The sequence below is a fragment of the Mastigoproctus giganteus genome, chromosome 1 (genome assembly GCF_048544385.1).
Source record: "Mastigoproctus giganteus isolate SK-2022 chromosome 1, ASM4854438v1, whole genome shotgun sequence".
In the NCBI taxonomy this organism is placed as follows: Eukaryota; Metazoa; Arthropoda; class Arachnida; order Uropygi; family Thelyphonidae; genus Mastigoproctus; species Mastigoproctus giganteus.
In genome coordinates, this window is record NC_143575.1 from 4,089,103 (window position 1) to 4,103,492 (window position 14,390).

General features: G+C 37.0%; 1 non-coding gene across 1 annotated transcript; it reads right to left on the minus strand.

Annotated features, from left to right (window-relative positions):
* Positions 1 to 610: 610 nt before the first annotated feature.
* TRNAS-GCU (transfer RNA serine (anticodon GCU)) lies at positions 611 to 692 on the minus strand. The gene has a single exon. It is a non-coding gene; the product is annotated as a tRNA-Ser (tRNA).
* Between the last annotated feature and the right edge of the window lie 13,698 nt (positions 693 to 14,390).

Consider the following 14,390-nt stretch of genomic DNA (forward strand, 5'->3'; position numbering starts at 1 on the left):
TGCTTTTGGCCCAAAAATAAAACAAATAAAATAAAAATAAACCCTTCCCCACATGTTCCTAGATAATTACAACTACGCAGTAACGTTTACTTTTGTTTAAGGAATATTTTAAATCTTCCAAGGATGTCTAGTCATAGACAGGAAGTGAACTGATAACCTATCACGTGATTAATGTAGTGCACACTTGCAGTGTCAACAGAAGCAGTGTCCCCAGTGACCTCTTAGTTGACGAAAGCAAGTCAAAACAGAAAATTTTACGTAACTTTAATTATCAATTATCCACCACTACGTGACATTACTAAAGGATGCAATGACCCAGAATGATATTGAGGTTCGTTGTGATCTCACTAACAATTCTATCAAATTTTATTGAAATTGATTAACCAGTTTAAATCTTAATTATTAACAAAACAGATTATAATTTGTCTTAATCAACAGTTATAATATTCACAGAGATTATAATAATTTGATTCAATGCCTTATCAGGCAATGAGGGAAAGATTCGAAAAGAAAAAAAAAAAAAAAAAAATTAAATAAGTACAAAATAACATAAAATCGTAATTCATTAATTACTAAAAGTTAACAAAATAAATTTTTGAAAAAATGTATTCGACGAGGATGGGATTCGAACCCACGCGGGCAGAGCCCAATGGATTAGCAGTCCATCGCCTTAACCACTCGGCCACCTCGTCAACGACGTCAGCATCTCGAACATTACTTATAAATCTGCATCCATTTCAATTTATACAAATTATATTCTCTATTTGTAATTAATTAATAGTAATAATTTTGAATGGGCCCAATTTGACATTCCTATGAATTTTTCTGCACCTTTAAAAATGAGAGTACCTTCTTGCAATTAAATAGCTTCCCCGCTCATCAGCCAAAGACATGGTTTTCGCAATTTTCAGCTGGTGAATTTGATCAATTGGAAGCAGAATTAAATGCGAGATAATTTTATTTACATCAAATCAAAATACCGGAAGGTAACATTTCCGTAACTGAATAAATGACAGTTACGGAAAAATGACAAGCACGCACACTCCATTTTATTTTCCATAAATTCAAGGCCCAACGCTGACAGTTTACTATTTTGGCTCAAAGAGGGCACTGTGAACTCGTACAGATTCGGTATTTAATAAATAAATAAATAAATGTTCATTTATTGCAAATACAGCAAGCCCATCACAGAATTAGGCAAGGGGCATAAATTCAGTATAGGAGATTAGTACTGTACTATATTTTTTATCTCATTATCACATGCCAAACAATGTGATATGTTTTATTTCTTCTGATTATCACCGAACTATTATAACCAATGCCCGAATTAGTAAATATCAACAACTAATATTGTATTTTATAACGAAATAAGATTACATATATATTACTTCAGAAATATATATGTAATCTATATGTAATATATGTAATCAGAAATATATATGTAATATGAGGATAAGATTACATATATATTTCTTCAGAAATATATATGTAATCTTATTCTCATCATCATCATCAGCCATTTTCAATCCACTGCATGATGAAGGCCTTTCCAGGAACTTTCCAGCTCTTTCTGTTTTGTGCAATGGCCATCCACTTCCTGCCCACAAATTCATGAATTTCATCTATCCATCTCCACCGTCGTCTCCAGGTTTTCTTCTAGCTCCTCTTGGGTACCATTCTGTTATTTTCTTAGTCCATCTGTCATCATGTCTTCGAGCTATGTGTCCTGCCCAAAACCATTTCTGCCTAATCCATGTGTTTCTTTTCTTATCTAACAGTCTGATTCCCAATATAATTCGTTCCATTCTTCGCTGTGTAATGTTATGAGCTTCTCTTCCATTGTTTTGGTGAGTGCCCAAGTTTCACTTACATACATCATGGTGGGTAGTATACATAGGTTCATTATTTAATGTTTCTGACAAATTGGGATATTGCTCCTCAGTATGTGTCAATATTTCCTGAATGCTATCCATCCGAAATTTATTCTTCTCTTGACTTCCAGCCATTTATCACTATTACAGCTAATGACTTGTCCCAGATAAGTAGATGACTTCACCTTTTCAATTACTGCTCCTTCAATCATTATGTTCCTTTCTGTGGCATACTTGTTCATCATTACTTTTGTTTTAGCCATATTCATCTTTAGTCCAAAATCCTTACTAACTGTGCATAACTGATTAAGATTTTCCTCTAATTATTTGGGATCGTGGCTTATGACCACAATGTCATCGGCAAATCGTAAATGGTTTAGGTACTCTCCATTCACATTGACTCTTTTCTGCGACCAGTCTAATCTTCTGAAAGCTTCCTCAAGGGCAGCAGTAAACAACTTCGGAGATATTGTGCCTCCTTGTCATCGAACTTCTTCTCTCTCTCTCTCTCTCTCTCTCTCTCTCTCTCTCTCTCTCTCTTTTTTTTTTTTTTTGGTAGTTGTTGGCGCATCGGCTTCTGTGGCCATAATGCACCTCCCAAAGTTTTTGCATTTTACTCTAATCCAAGCACGAGGCGGGATTCTAACCAGCGACCTTTGGGTTGCCAGGCAGGCACTTTACCCACCTGGCTAGCCCGGTCGGCAAGTCCTTTCTCAATTTTAAATTTACTACTGTCTTTGTTTAGTGTAATAATGGAGGTAGCACTCTCATATATTTTCTTCAAAATCATAATATATGGAGTATCTATGCCTTGTCTTTCCTTTGCCCGAAACATTGCCTTATGCTGTATGGAGTCAAATGCCTTTTCATAATCCACAAATGCCAGGCATAATGGTATTTTATGTTCATTTGCTTTCTACATTAGCTGTGATATTACGTGCAGGTGATCCACAGTTGAGAATCCTGTCCTAAAGCCAGCTTGCTCTTTCGGTTGATCCTCATCAAGTATTATTCATAATCTGTTAGTAAAGACCCTTGTGAACAACTTGTAGATGTGGGATAACAAGCTAATTGGTCTTTAATTTCCAATTTCTGATTTATTTCCTTTCTTATGCAGCAAAACTATGATTGCATTATTCCACTGCTTAGGCGTCACACCTTTTCTAATGCATTTTGTGAAGAGCCTTGCCAGTTTTTCGGTCATGTCTCTTCCTCCCAATTTTAACAACTCTACAGTAACTTCATCTTCCCCCGGGGCTTTCTGATTCTTCACTTTCTTAAACGCATGTTCTATCTCATCAGGAAAAATATCGGGTATGTCATACGTGTTACTAATTTGCGACCCATTTTCCCCACTGCTGGCATCATTCCTTTGCTTCTTGTATAATTCTCTATAGTAGTCTTCTGCTGTTTGAATTATGCCTTCTCTGCTATTTATAAGTACACCATCGCTATTCTTCAGTATCATTTGTCTTTCTGCATTACTGCTCATGGCTGCTGGTTTAAGTCCTTTGTTTTCCCTTAATGCTTGTTCTACTTCTCTTGTGTTAAATCTTCTTATGTCCTCTCTGAATCTCTTTCTAATGGCTTTGCATAACTCAATATACTCAATTTTCTCCTTGTCAGTGTTTATCTTGCTCTTCAATTGTCGCCTTCGGTTCATCATGACAAGTGTTTCTTGACTAATATTTTCTTCTTTGGATTTCTTTTTACCTATAGGTTTCTTGGGCTTTATCACTTTCAGAAAGTTGTAATATTCCTCGTCGATATCTTGATCCTGTTATTCGAGTCAGTTTTTTCCTTTCTTTTCTTGCATCTATATCAAGTGTGCATCTTACCATTCTGTGATCACTTCCAACGTTTACCTTGTTCAGGACGGTAATATCATCACGATATATCTTCTGTTAGTGATTTCATTAGCTGTTAATCCATTTGGACTCTTCCATGTTCACCCTTTTCTTGAAAAAAGTGTTCATTACTGACAATCCTCGAGATTCTGCAAATTCCACAAGTCTTTCACCAATTCCAAAATTTCCTGTAGTTCCCCTTTCTGCACTGTTTTGTCTTTCTCCAACCTTAGCATTGAAGTCCCCCATAATAATAGTGTTGTGGGTTTTCTGCTCATCTAGACGACTCTCAATTTCGTTGTGCATTTCTTCAACCTCTTCATCATCATGGCTCGATGTTGGTGCATAAATCATTATAATCTTTAGCTTGTACCTCTTAGAAATCTTGAGTATTGGTCTTGACACCCTTGGTGATGTACTTTTGAATTTCAAAATGTTGTTTTTTATATCTTTATGGACCAGAAAGCCAACTCCACCTTCACTCCTTTCACTGTTTCCATTGGTGTACAGCAGATTTCCACTTGATAAACTTATAAATGATTCATTTCTTCTTCTTGTTTCAGCCAAACCAATGATATTCCAATTTACATTTTCTAACTCCTTTTCCAGCTCTAATATCCTGTCTTCACCGATCAGCGATCTTACGTTGTAACAGGCCAAGTTCAGTTTCCGTGCAGGGCAGCCTGGTCGTATTCAGAGATGCTTAACACCCTCTGCTTCCACTCTGATCCTCTCGTTGCGGTAAGAGGGGGAGTGAGAGCCGCTGGGGACTGAGGGCCATTTGTTTCGTCGTGCTGTCATGTGCTGGAGGGTTTGGGCTTTTCCTCCACGCTGACCAGGCGTCTTGAAGAGAACCACTCTACACGTGCGTTGCCACCGAAGTGACGAAACAGGACTTACCATCGAGAAGGTGTGCATGAGTGGATTTTAGGGCGGCAGGCCAACCGGACTTCTCCTAAATCTTCTGTAATAGAAAGATATTGGATCCATCAGTGTTTTAGACTGGGTGTCTGATAACATACAGAATACCTGGTCCCCTCTAAGCCCCACTACTGCAGTAATTCGATATTAACAAAAGCGTTTTTAATTAGGGCATACCACATATAGCATTTATTTTGGACAACCTCATTTGTTATTACAGTAGTTCAAAGCCACGAATAGAAGCAGTTAAAGCTCAGGCAAGTTCAACGTATTATTAGCTGTTCTTCATCCCCCTTCTCATGACTGTGAATAGAAGATGCGCACACTCAATGGAGTAGAATGAGATGTGGACATGTGTATGTATAAGGTGCCACTTGGAACGCCTGTTCAACTCTGTGAAGAACAGAGGCAACTATAATAGGGTCAGAAATATGTTGGTGTAGAACGAGATGAAAGAAGAACCTGAAGATTCTTATGTTCTGTTATTTCTACAATCTGACCAATGAATGCGCATCATATTGGCCGTATCCCGTGCCGCTGTGCTTTCCTGGGTGAGCACTGGCTTTGAAATTAAATTTTTCCTTGATTATTGCAAGTAGTTCGTCTCAAATATCTTTGTTGTATTTTGGAGCAATCTTCGTACGTGGCATACAAGCGTTTACTTGAGACGCCATTATTTGATATCGCCAAGCGTAATGTTTTTTTTTTTTCTCTCTATCTCCACTATAGCATTTTTTCACCAATTTATGAAGGGTTTGAAACCTATGTGAAATATCAGAATTGCACCTTTTGTTTTCATTATTTTATTATAAAAATAAAATTTCTATGTTGTACATCATATACTATGGTCCTATAAAACAGACAATCTTTTATAATAGAGTTAGATATTTATTTTTATAAATAAAGTTCAGTTATTCTCAGTAACTTCATTCGGTGACCAGGACCACATTCGCCACCCTAATTACGCCTCGGCCTGCAACACTGTGTAGAGAGGGAAAAAAAACCCAACAAACTGAAGTTCTTTCTGGAGAAGAAATTTATGGGTAATGGCTGTGGCGGATTCAGGGTAGGGGCACTGGAGCACGTGCCCTCCCCTGTCGTTTTTCGGAAAATATACACCAATCGTTTAAATTCCCTTTAGCTACAAAAAAGTTTTTTTTTTTCATTGTTAGCATAGGATTTTATCTATTTTTGTACTGTGGCTCAGCTATTTTCAACTGACTACAGTTGTCAAAAGTGATGCTAATGTGATCGACATTCTAGTGCACAAAATGATGCCCCCCCTGTCACAAATAGTGCCCCTCCTGTCAATTTTTTCTGGATCCGCTACTGGGTAATGGAACCCATTTCCATTGATTCTATGGCCCGCTTTACGAAGGTTTTAAAGTATACCTTACATTTGGTCAACTCAGTTTGACCAAGAAATAACGCGAGTTCCCATTCTTCTAAATCCTTGTCTACAAACCATTTTCGCGTTGATTATAATTGTGTCATCTAAATAACGCCTTTTGTAATGGGAAAAGTGGTGGTTCAAATTATCGCATTTATTTGATAGGTTCAATCCCACCTGTTTATATCTGAATAATCTTTAAATTGTCGATAAGGAGTTGTATCTTAACACATTTCAATTATATTAAATTTTTTTTCTAATACCTGATAAAGATATTACTTTTTGTAATTTAGTCTCAGGTTCCAAATGTGGTGTAATTCCATTAAACGGTTCTCTGCCTCGAAATGAATGACTTCGTTTTAAACCATGTGAATTATGATCATCTCATTATTTAGTCTTCATTTTTGTACAAACGAAGGCCAAAATCACGCAAGTTTTCTCTGCTACGTTCCTTTAATTATGAATGTTACATCACGTAAATTGTTCCCTTGGATACACTACTCGACAAAATTAACAGAACACGTAGAAAACGTGGTATACCTCTTGCAGCTTGCGATGAAGAGGGACAAAATTTGGCAGGCTGGTGTAACATGGAGCAACGATGAAATGAGGAGACAGAGAAACTGACAGGTATAACAGACATTTATAGGGATTATATAGCAAATACCAAATAAGCTCACAAAACAAAAGTCGATATAAGATGCTAGAAAATATGGTCACATGACATCAGTACGGCGTATGATCCCCTCCAACAGCTAAACAGGCATCACAGCGGTGGACCACGCTCGATATAAGGGTGTCTATAAAATTCTGTGGCAATAAATCCCATTCTTCCACCAACGCAGACCTTATCTCACCAAGAAACCTCGCATTTGTTTAGTGTCCAATGCAACTCCCAAGGGCGTCGCATTGCACGCTAATAGCCAACACACGTTCCATCGGTTTTAAGTGTACTAATCGTGCTGGCCACGGCAGTCATTGGATATCTTCGGTTTCAAGATATTCCTCCATCACTTGAGCTCTATGTGAAGTGGCTTTTTCATCCATGAAAAGAAAATCTGGACAAACCGCAACCCTAAAAAGTCGTACATAAGGGTCGAGAATCTGCTCTCGGAACCTTTGCGCAGTTACAGTACCCCTATCATAAATATGAAAAGGAGTGCGGTCGTTGGTCATTATTCCGCCCCACATGAGAACACCGCCTCCACCGTGTGTCCCTTTCTCTGAGGTTGGAAGGATGGTACCTCATTCCTCATTGTTTCCAGAAGAAATAACGTCCAGCATCTGTTTTTAGGCTAAAACGGGACTCATCAGAGAAAAAAACTGTACCTAATTTTGTCCTGCTTCATGGCAAGCTGCACGAGTTACATCATGTTTTTTTACGTGTTCCGTTAATTTTGTCCAGCAGTGTAATAGCTGCTGAACTTAAAAAATTAACATGTGCATTCTTGGCAGGACATATGTAAACTTGTTTTGGGTATTAGTCTCAGCTGTTCTCTACGTTTAATCTTTAGTCCGGAGAACTGCAAGTTGCATACAGAAATTTAAAAGTGCGTTTAAACAGAAGTTTAAAAGTGCGTGTGTCATGTGTTGTGCCTATTGTTCATCTGACTTGTTAGTCGCCGGGCCCCTAATGAGACCCGACGTTTACGTACTCCGCCACGGGGAGGCCAGCCAGGTGTTCCCTTAAGGTTTACTCTGGCAGGTCCTGCCATCTACTTTCCTAAGATTTCAGTGGCTAGGACCTAAAAAAAAAACTTCTTTTCTTTTGGGCTCAGTTGGGACTAATAGCTGTTATAAAGCTTAGGTGTTTTTATTTTTTATTGAAAACTCTCCCACTTGAGCTGACGATTATTAACGGTTTCTAACGGTCTTAAACCACATCTATTTGAAAGATTCATTTCGATGTTTAATTTTTGAATAATAAACACAAAAAGTGATAATCACTTCTGTTCAAGAAAATTATCTGACGCCCAAAAGAAAAGAAGTTTTCTTTGGGAAATGCAAGTAAAGGCCTGCGTTATTGTCTTTTTGGAACTTATTAAGGGAAGTATGCATTCAGAAAGTTTAAAGGAATTATTCGTCTCCTCCTCAAGAGTACGTGATTGAAAAATCAGCGATTTTAAGGGTACTTAATTAGTTTTGGAGCGGATAACGGCAGTGATGTAGCTACCATAATTAGAAAACTGTCCAATGGAGAGAAATTTAGTTATTAAATCCCTTTTGTTTAATCCCATTGGGAGCACGCAAATTTGATTATTTATTAACTGTAAATTAACCCTTCCTTGAAATGCAGAAGCCAGCTTCCAGTAAAATATTAATCACAGACAAAATTTCTGACGGAAGAATTCTTCATATATGTATGTAATTACTTGCAGTATTTAGTATTTCTGCGTAACACACGAATGTCTTGTTAACTTTAGTGTATACAAATACTTTTCGTGCAATTAATAGTTTGCGCCTTTCATAATCTTGACGTAGTGTTTGTCTTCGTAATATGTAAGAGCGGAATTGAGAGTTTAGAACATGTACAGCCTCAGGCAAGGGCAGCATGGTTTTTCCTCCGGGAAGCTCTGATGTTTCATCCAGCAAACAGAAATTCGACCTCGGAACACACTCAATTTACAGACAGTATACACTGAGCAATATGGCCTTAGTCTTTGATGCTCCTAAAGCTCCATTATATGACTATAACAGCAAACTGAAAACAAACCCGAGTATCAACTCTAAGGGATCATGGGTGGGAAATAAAAGCGTTCACTAACTCTTGTAAAAGAATTCGTACGCCAGGCAGTAATCCGACTCGAAGATAGCGTGTCTCTGTGATTTATATATAAATTGTTTTAGTCTGTCTATCAAAACTGACTACGATTTAACGCCCATTCTTTATTCCTAGTGATTTTTCTCACTGTTTCTATTACTTCTTATAGCTTTCACTGATAATACCGGTTATTATTACTTGTATTATGATCTATATTACCCAATTGCCATAGATGGCAGCAGAAGATCAACTAGATACTGAATACTTTATGGAAAGCCAAAGTAGTTGATTTATGTAAATTAAATAATAAATTTACTGAATTTTTTCTGTATTCTTTCTTTCTTTCTGTTTACCTCTAACTAGAAGAAGAAAATAGGTTTTTATTCGCAAATTCTTCAGTGAATAAGAAATTATTTTATACGATAAAGTAAACGTAGTCAAATGATCAATTTTCGAATGGTAGTAAACTTATTTGAGTTGACCGGGGTCCGAACCAATCTAACCACTAAGTATAATTTTTGTTTATACTCTGGGGTGGCCACATAGGGTCAGGAGTTTACAAGTTAGAAGAATATGGCCGTATTTAGGAGTCATGTGTCCTCCTGTCGAAATTAAACTGCTTCGACGCTTCTGGTGGGAGTACAGAAACCAAACATTCATTCGAAATTATGTCTGCGTTAGAGGGTTGGTTGCCCCGGAAAGCAATCTGTTACAATTTTCTTGAAATTGTGAACCAAAGCACGAAAGCTAAAACCCAAATTTTCGCTACCTACGGATAGCGCCTTCTTCAGTGAAACCTGAATATCACATTAAACCAGATTATCTAGAAAACTGGTACTGAAAATAATCCTCAATTTTGAAAAATTTAATTTTTCTCGGCTTTAAAAAAATTAAAGAATTAATTCTTTAATGTAGGATCAAAATATGGATTTTAAAAATCAAATAAAATATTCAGATAAAATAAATAAAACAATCAAATAAAATAATAAAAAATTATATATATTTTTTATTTCTTAAAGATTATTTTCAGTTCCAGGAATACTGGAAAATAATCTTAAAATTTAAAAAAATAAGCAATAAACTTAATTTTTTTTCGGCTCGAAAAGATTGATTTAATGTTTTAATCATGTGACTATATTGTTGCGTTTGTATGAGACCGTAATTAGTATGTAGCGTTAATAAATCTTGCTCATTCCATAGTTTTTGCAGATTATTGCAAATTGTTTTTCGGTATAGCGCAGGTGAAACCCTAAATTTTATTTCTGGTTTTAGAAATGCTTTCGGATGCCTGTAGTCCACTCTGTGCCCAATAGATGGCAGCAGAATATCTCGATTACTTTAGAAAGGCTTTCGGGATTGTAGTCCACTCTATGGCCGATAGATGGCAGCAGAAAATGGCAATTATACGAAGCGAACAATAAACTAGCAACATTGGTTTTCGTTTAAATCCATCTCTGTTCCTCCTGCTTAAAAAAAATCCAATTTTGATTTCTTTTATTTACAGCATTGATTTAATACTTTAGCAATGTCTTTTTGAGTTGAGTTGTGAAATGCTATTTTCATTCATCGAAAGATCATTTATTTACGAGCTGAGTGGCCGTTTCATTCTTTATTCATTTCATGTTATTGCCATTCCAAGAAGCTCATGCATCATGCAAGCTGAAGAACGCATCATGCATTCTTCTCCTAACATTACGAAACCAGATTGTTTCTTCTAGCGTACTTCAGATGTTTAGGGCTTTATTTCGCTTGTGACAACTAGCGCCATACTGCGTTAAGAAATGATACTACTAATACTTTAACTTTTAGAATGAAAAAGTTGACCTTTCTTGTAAAAAGGAAAAATTAAGGCGAAGGGTGATTTAAAAATCTTATTTTCTGAACATAAAAATTCCATTTAGTAATAATGGTAATAATGTCTTTGCGACTATTTGTAAAGTTTCAAGTTACAGTACTTGTTTTTCTCCCCTCTCTCTAGTTCAATAAACATCTACCGTCTTACCCTAAAATCCTAGTTGTTTTTGAAAGATTTGTTTTCACAGTATTCTCTCCAGATGGCGCTATACCGCGAAAGCAGGATAGGTAGTGCTCGAAATTTGAAATTTGCCTGAAAACGGATTAACTAATAATAGCAAATATAAATAATATTTAATTTTTGAAATATTATTTATATACTGTACATAAAAGCAGAAATATATGCATGGTTTAAATTTCGTCCAATTAACGGTCTTTAAACTGGAAAAAGAAAATATGTGTTTCTATTTCATGTTTGAAACTTTTGAAATTTTTAGGAGAATTTGTTTTTTATTTTTATTTATTTAATTTTTTTTTTTGAAAACAAGAAGTGTGTAAAACGCATGGCATGTTTCAAATTTTAAATTGTAATAAAAATATGCAGTAAATCCAGCAATCCATTAAAAAAAGAAATATTGCCACTGCTTAAACCGAATTAAAAAAAGACCCAAAAAAAATTTTTTTTTCTTTTTTTTTTGTTAGTTGTTGGCGCATCGGCTTCTGTGGCCGTAATGCACCTCCCAAGGTTTTTGCAATATTTTGATCCAAGCCCGAGGCGGGATTCGAACCCGCGACCTTGGGTTGCCAGGCAGGCAGGAACTTTACCCACCTGGCTAGCCCGGTCGCAAAAAATCTTCAAAAAATTGAAGAGAAGGTTGGCCACCTGTGGGGTGACCCAACACCGTTTTGCTACATTGAGTGTCATCACCGCGTGTTAAAAAAAAAAAAAACTTTCATTTCGGCGGGACAACAAAGCCTACTAACAGGCATAAATTTTGTTTAAAACATTTTATGATCGCTGAAAAATATGCATTCCATCTTGATGTTAAGTGATCCCCAAAAAAATCTACTTTTCGGATAATCACTGGATTAGCTGACCCATTGAATTACGATGTCTTCTACAAGTCGAAGCAAACTCTTGTAGAAAGATGGCTCATGATTTTAGCAGTCATTAACGTCAACTTTGTAATAGGGTTTTAGGAGCATCAGCGGCTAAGGCTTTATTGCTCACTATATGTTGTTTGTAAATTGCGAGCATTCTGTGGTTGATTTTCTGTTTGCTGGACGAAACACCCAAGTTTCTTGGAGGCAAAACCATACTGTCCTAGTCTGAGACTGACTAACTCGGACACGTTGCGAAAAAGGCCCATAAAAATTTCTCACGTCATCGACGGGACTCGAACTCAGGTCTTTTCAACCCGGCATGAGGAGGATGGAAATTCTACTGATTGTGCTACCCACGAGGGCTTATCTTATTTGACCTTAGACAGACCCGAATATGGGAGGTGTAGAATCCATTACCTACACTTCCCCGTTTGGTAATGACTGCTCGGTATTTTTCAAAGGAAGTGGGGAGAGGATAGCCCTACAAGTAAATTAACCGTATTCGTAAAGAATTACAATCAGTGCGTTATGTGGCATTTAGTGCTAGAGTTCTTTTAATCACAAATTCATCTTCTGTAAGCAACTGACTCATCTGAGTCAGCCTACTGCTTTCAGTGATCGATAGAGAATATGCGCCTGTATTAAAAAAAAAAAAAAAAAAAAAAAACTATTCAAATATGTTTTATTATTATTATTATTTTTTTGCTGAATGACATGAAGTGTGAGGAAGACAGTAGACCCATTTCGTGGTTAGTCTTCGGGATGAAAAACCCAACTCGAAGTAAGGGCTCCTGAATACAATCTCATTAAGAAACAAACCTCTTCAGTAAACAACCCAGCCTCCTTCTGGTGTTCCTTCACGCAGTTTGATTGCTACGCGTCAGAATCTAATCCCTTACATATAAAAAAAATAATTTCGGAAGTGCGGAGTTAATCCCTAATTATTCCCTGACACATCGTCAAGTGTCGCAATGCGCATTCAGACGAAACAAGGGGTAGTCGCTTTTCCGTGCCTCTTCGACATTACCATCCGATAGTTTTATTTCCACTAAGCCAGTCATTATCTTGGCTCGCTGATTAATACCAATTTTCTTCAGCCTGCGAAGTGTCGCAGCGACGAGTATTTTCTGGACGGATTCACAGCGAACGTCACCCGACCTTGGCCACCTGTCTCGCACCTGTCACACGCAATATCCCGACGATTTTATATATAGACGGCGTCATTATCTGTCGCGTTCGTTTCATCGAGATACAGTCGAACGTAAAAGCCCCGTTGGCTTTAACAACAGAACCAGAAATAACCAGGGACGATGATAGAAAGAAAGGAAAAAAGCCTTTCGAATTGCACCCTTCTTAATAAATAAATAAAACGCCCCAATCTCGCAACTAACAACGCGCCTTTCGAAGCAACATTCTTTCGGACCTGGTTGCCATGGTAACGAGTGCTCTGAAAAGAATCGGTTTTTTTCCGAGACCATCTACAAGAAATGGCAACTGCGGGAAGTAATTGGAGCAACCAGAAAAGAAGTGATCACGTGGTCTTCAGCTGTCATTCATTACTTAATTAGGTTCTGATTGGAAAATTGCAGTCCCCAAATGCAGGTCACGCGTGTTTGTTTGGCAGCTACGTTTCGGTAAACAAAAATAGTCCTCTTTCATCTTCGGGTGGTGAGTGTGGCAAGTGTAATTTCATTTTGCTCGGGTCGCTTTCTGTAATTAGCTAAAAACAAAAAGAATTTCAATTAATCTAAATACACCATACTGTTCCTTTGTAAGCTAACAAGGTTTGTTAGCGGGATTCTGTAAATTCAATGCAAACACGGCTGCGAAGTGCGTTTTTTGTGTAGCCCGATTAAAGCTCCTTTTAAGGAGTTTTTCGTGTCGTAGGAAGATATGCAGGTGGTTACCATGGAAACAACTTGGACGAGCGAGTGATGAAAGTGGATTATTATTATATAACGAGAATATTTTCAAGAATATACAGTTTCCAATGTATCTTACGAAACTTTTCTGAGATGGACACCACTACGTGCTCAAATAACCTTGCTGTTTCCTCAAAAACCTTGGAGAAAACAGCAAGGAAACACTGGAAGGAACTATACAAGTCATTTGAGACCACCTGAAGTATCTCTGCTGCAGCACCTTGGAGTACTGAAAGTTCCTTTTAAGTAGGCAATATTCTTTTATTTTTAAACTTCAACATATCTGTCATTTCACTCATGTGTGTATAGATGTTGTTGGAAAACATCTCCCTTACTTTACAAATAGCCCTTCTAGGTAAAGTTTGTATGAAATTTAGGATCTTGTAAATAAGCTTTAATTCATTAAGCAAGAGAAATGTTTCCTAAAATTATATTTTCAATTGCGATCATCTGTTTTGTCCGTTAAGCTCGTTTAAGTGTATACACAAAAACACTTCTTCAAGAATTAATTTACTGAATTAGGCGTTCATGGTGAAACGGCTTATCTTTCGAACAAACTATTGCGAACACGGAGTTTGTGTTCTTTAAGAACAAAACTGCCCTGATATGAAACTGATCTTAAACAAAGATAATAAGCACTAAAACAAGTTGAACAATTAGGGTTACTTGGGTTTCGATCCTCTTTTCCCTACTCAGTAGTTCTGTTCGATTTTACAGCCGTAAATTAATAAATAATGTGTTCCTTACCGTATTTCTGACATACTACGATCTCCAGTGTCG